Here is a 5,907-nt window from a genome sequence, read left to right as displayed (position 1 = left end):
ATCAATTTGTTTTTGTTAGATAAACCATTAACTTTGAAAATACTACATGGATTGAGTTTATTTTAAAAATTAAAACTACTAATAGGGCAGACTCCTAGACACTGTGAAAAAAATGTAAATTATCAATATTGCACACAATAATTTCATTTAAACCCAAATACATAGTAATAGTTAACATAAATATAACGTAATTTATCTTCTTTTATCTAAATATTTGTCATAGAAAGATGATTTCATAAACACTAAAGTGCAATATATTTATAGTTTTTAGTAAAAATGTTTTAATATTTTATTAAATTTTTAAAAAGTAATGACTAAAATTAAAAAAAATATTTAATTGGTTTAAGGTCAAAAAAAGATGAATCATATAAGATTAGATTATAGCGTTGACCACGGAAAACCAAAAAAATTAAAAATACACGTAAAATATTTTATAAAATTAGTTTTCAAAGAAAAAAATTCCAATCTTTAATAGTAAAAAGAAAGGTTGACTTCACTGTACATCACAATATGTAAACATTATTATTAAATATTTTTTTGAAACTAGTAGTATTTTTATTCCAAAAAAAAAGAAATCTAAACTAGTATAGTTTGATAAATAAAATGTAATAATTTCAGCAAGATTGCATGCAATAATTTTCAGTTTAGATCCTATTCAATATTAAAACATTATTTATCGTCTATAAAAATATATTTTAAATACTTATATTAAAATTTAGGTATAGTTATTTTGAATAATAAATTGAAAACATTATTTAATTGCACAAATTTGATTAAACATCATTTAAAATAATAGAGAATAGGTAAATTAATTATACTCAATCATAACTTTCCATTTACAAAGAAAATTTCCAACCATTTCATAGAAAAGTTGGCAGACACCCTCATCAATTGTTTACATAATCTAATCTATAAAAGTAGATTGCAAATTGATTGAGAATACAAAACACTCACCTGATCACTTGAAAGTTGTTGTTATTTTTATTTGATAATAAAGTCATGTTTTTAAATCCCATCAACTCTAGCAATCCATGAACATTTTTGACCATATCAAGGGTCACTGGTTTCCTCTGTATGCATGCCATATTATTTGAAATTTTTTGACTTTATGTCCATATCGTAAGAGACAGCGCCATACAGTTTTTTTTTCTTATATCTCGCTAAGAAAAATTTGATATTTATCATTAACTTTTACCTCGTGAAGATCATCAACTTCATTTCTGTTGGATGAGCAATTAACTTTGAGAATACTACCTGGATTAGTGGATTGAGTTTATTTGAAATTCTAAAGTGTTCATGAGGCATACCCCTAGACATTGTGGGAGATTCCGATTATCAATATTACACACAATACCTTCATTCAAACCAAAACACATAGCTATTGCTAGCATAAATATAAGATAATTCATCTTCTTTTACCTAAAATATTTGTTGGAGAGTGATGATTTAGACACTGAAGTGCAATATGTTTATCATTTTTTTGGTAAAGATGTTATAATATATAATGAAATTTTTAAAAAGTAATAACTAAAATTCAACACATATATGAACTAATCAAATAGGTGGTCAAAAAGCATTTGAGATAGAAAAATCAGATGAATCAAATACGATTAGGCTATAACGTTGACCACAAAAAAAACTCAACAAAAACTTAAAAAAAAAAACTAAAAATACACATACAATATTTAATCAATTAGTTTTTAAAGAAATTTTCAATCTTTAATAGTAAAAATAAAATTTTGACTTGACTGTACAGCACTATGTTTTTGAGCATTTTAAATTATTTAATATTTATAATATGTTTAACATTATTATTAAAATTAATATCTAATCTTAAACTAGTTAGCTGCAATTTTAAGAATTGAATGATCATTATCACATAAAAGTACTTCTCATGTCACATACAAGAATTTGTATAGAAAAAAAAGGATTTAATTACACCAAACAATGTCATTAGAGTTGATAGAGACAGGATAATGGAGTTCATGTTTTTCATTTGACATAAAGCATTCTTACTGAAAATAACACGAATGTTACATTGATTTGTCTTTTTATCACTTTTTAACACAAATTACATGTCAATGAAATAAATGAAAGGTATCTAAACTGTATTAAAATTTATGCTCTTCATCTAAAATGAGAAAAGGTTTAAAATGTGGCAACAAAAGTGAAAACTAGAATTCATGTCACAATTAGACCATTTCCAATGCAATTCTATTTTTACTTTATATTTTTTATAATAGGTAATTCTATTGTAGAGTCATATCATTGGAGAAAAATTAACATATAATAAAATTACTATTTTATAGGAAAATATTAAAGAGAAAATAGGGTTGGGTTGGAGATGACTCAAATAAAAAAAGAATCTATGTCATAATTTATGCATTCACCAATAAGAAGAAATAAAGGCCCATGAGCTAGTTATTGAGCTCAAACCAGCACTATCTGCTTTAAAGCCGATCCAATGAATCCCTAGCCAGCTCCATTTGGCATTAGTAGATTCTTTGTCTAAATACACACCAGAAGTTTTATGAATATCGTTTGGGAACATTGTGAAGGGACATATCATCGAGAAGTGAGTAAGAAAATAAAAATATCAGTCGTGGGGCTTCACAACTCTTGGTCGCATTATCAATTATCATATGTATAGCTTTGCGTGGTTAGAGAGAAGATAAGGAAACATAACAACAAAGCTGTCACAAGTCTCTCTGCCTCTGCTCTCTCTCAAAACCAGCCCACACCACCTCGACCCCATCACTCACATGCCTCTCTCTATTATTCTTATAGTTTTTTGATTGTTTTATCTAACCTTTTATTTTTCCCTTCGACAAAAAAGTTATTTGATTGATTGCATTGCCCTCTTATACTTTGATGTTACTGAAAACATAGCTGAAAATTGTGAATCATAATTTTTAAAATTAATTTGTGAAAACAATACGATTTTTTTCTTAACAAAATGACGACAACAACAACGACAAGGACATCAAAAGCAAAACTAATGTACAAAGACAGAATGACAAATCCCATCCTATCACTCCTCTCTATCTGAATTTTCACTTAACTTCTGAGCCAATCACGTAACGCCTTGTCACAACCAAATCCGAACCCACGTCAGCGTGAGTCACCACGACCCCAGCAAGACCAATGTGATGACGCTGTAAAGTAAGAAGTGGACCAAGTGGTACGGGTACTGAATTAAAGTTGATGAGCCGTTAGAGAATTCGGAATCAACAGCTAAAGGCATGCCGTCACCGCCGAGAGCACATGACCGTGGCTCACCGTTTGGTTGAGCATGACGGCTCGGAGGACTGAAGTGACAGTGGGGAAGTAAGCCGTACGGTTCTTAGCGAGAAGCCAAGTGAGACCCATTAGGACACAGTCTTTGTTGTGCATCTTTGTTGTTTCTGTCTTCCTTCGATGGGTTTCTCTGTCCCTGATGTTTTCTTCGGGTTAAGCTGCAAAATAAACAAAAAGACCACAAGTGTTGGTCTATGTTGGTTAGGATCTGTTGCTATACTAATGATTAATGATTTTACAAAGTAGAAGCTAGTGGCTAAAACTTTTAGTTATGGTGGGTGGTGATTAAGATGCACAAGAATGAAATCATATGATGGATGAAAAGAAATGACGCGTGGGGATCACGGAATGTGTAAGAGCGTAATGTGTCAGACTTGTCAGATAGAAAAGAACAAAAGAGCTAAAGAACAAAACTTTTCCAAATTACCATCAGACAAGGGTGATGCACAGAGATCAGAAAAGAATCCTAGAACATATGATTCCAATCTTCTTCACTCACTCACTCACTCATGTAATAAACCCCTAATGTCTATACAACAAAGATCATCATTAAACGGTCTAAGTAAGTTACCAACTTTGGACTAGACCTTAACTAGATACTAATGCTTTAGATCATCTCCCAATGTGCTGCTTATTTTTACTTCAAAAACTCTCAAAAGAATTAAGTTATAGTTGGATTCTACTCAATTTAGAAGTAAAAATGAAATGATAAACAATTTTTTTTTTAGAATACTCCATTTTAGGACAAATCTATTTTTAATCTGTTTTGAAGTTAAAAATGAAGTAGGATGAAAGTAGATTTTTCTGAAAATAGAATTTAGAGAGAAGATGGAATAGAGTTAGAGTTGCCGTCAATCAAAAGAAATAAAGATGCAAACACACATCAAGAACACTAAAGGGCATAAACAGATTATCAAATGTTAATATCTTTGCAGAAAATTTTAGTTATTTTCAATCTAATTTCATATGATCTCTTAAGAAAAGAATCTAAATGCTACTGGGACTTACCTTATAGAGGCTGTTCAAGCACTTGTTACATCTACTTAGCGGAGAGAATCTATCGCCATTGTTGTTTCTTACACTCAAACAATCAGTCTCTAACCGATCAACATTCTCGTCTCCAACGAGCCTCCCTTCTCCATCCACACTAAACGCCTCGGAACAGCTCAGTGATGCAACCTTATCCCGCAGTAGCAGTCAACCACGCCGCACGTCTCGTTCGGACTCGCCAGCTCAATCCCTCTCCTCCTCAGAGATTTCTCCAAACCATCGACGCAAGTCTCCGAGTCGTCTGGAAGCAAGGCATATCCTCTTCCGGCGTGGTCGCGGCGGAGGTCGCGTTTCTAACGGCGGAGCTGGGGATGGAACGGCTGAGAGCAGTGGTCGAGTAAGCGGAGTAGAGCCACGCCCTAGCACGGGGCAGCATTTTCCTTTGTGGAGCTTTTTGCCGGTGCAGGCTGACTTGATGCCGTGGAAGAGGTCTTCTGGTAGATCGAGTGGGCAGCCGGAGAAGTCGGATTGCTCCGGGAAAGCGGGATGGTGGCGGGTGGGGATGATTTGACCAGAATGGCTGGACGGTGACCGGGTCTTGTTTTGGTGAGACGGGTGATAGAATGGTGAGAAGAAGATGAGGAAAATGAAAGACGGCGCGTGATGGAACATCGCTGGAAGCGTGGAGACAGGAACACAAAGAAGTGAGGGAGTGGAAGAGAGATGTGTAATAAATATCGCGAATGGGGATCTAGTCGAATGGCAATTTAATACTTGAAGTACTTTTTATTGGCTTTAACTAATTAATTAATTTGATTTTCGTACATTTGCATTTACTGTATATATATTATTTTCTTTTTGGCAATTACTGTGTATATATTACTATTGATTTATTGAGCATTAAATTTTCCTTTTTCTGCTGAAATTTGGAGCATCAAACATTCTTGTGAAGTTAATCTGCTAAAAGTAAAAATTCGTAAGTATATTTGATACTTTCCTGTTATTTATGTGGAAATTTCTAATTTAATTTTAGGATTATTAATAGTAGAAGCATCTTTTTAATCATTGAAGTGTTAATGACTTAATTAGTGGAATCATTTTATATGTGAAAATCACGGACGATTATTTTTGCATTGAAACTTGAAAACACCAGAGGTGACTGACTGATCGACAAGTTTACTGATGTCTTTAAAAAATTAGTACATAATAAGAGAGTTTGGAAGGATTCATTTAGTTTTTTTCTTATGTGTGGCAACATACTTGTCTTGATATATAATCTGTACAATCGACAAAAATAACCGATAGTAGGTTTTAAAGAATACACATGTGTTGTCAAAAAAAATAAACAAAAAATAAACAATGTCATACAAAGCCAGCCGTAATATTTATCCATTATTCCGTTAATACCCTTTTGAATAGTAAAAACTAAAAGGGAAAAGAGTGGGAGGAGCTCGATGTTAAAAAGGTAACGTCAGCACGCGAAAAGTGAAAGCTGATCAAGATACTACAACCCTTTTTCGGGAACGCCATAACAAAAAATGCAAAACGGATTTTTATTCCTAATCACAAAATTCTCAGTCTACATCGCAATGATGACGGACGATTACTATACATATGAGC

General features: G+C 32.7%; 1 pseudogene; it reads right to left on the bottom strand.

The window, feature by feature from the left end:
• Nucleotides 1–2,894: 2,894 nt before the first annotated feature.
• On the bottom strand, nucleotides 2,895–5,035 carry LOC125594294 (annotated as a pseudogene).
• Nucleotides 5,036–5,907: the final 872 nt, after the last annotated feature.

Source organism: Brassica napus (genome assembly GCF_020379485.1).
Source record: "Brassica napus cultivar Da-Ae chromosome A5 unlocalized genomic scaffold, Da-Ae chrA05_Random_38, whole genome shotgun sequence".
NCBI classification, from domain to species: domain Eukaryota; kingdom Viridiplantae; phylum Streptophyta; class Magnoliopsida; order Brassicales; family Brassicaceae; genus Brassica; species Brassica napus.
The sequence above is the reverse complement of the archived record's forward strand: the minus strand, read 5'-3'. Positions and strand labels throughout refer to the sequence as shown.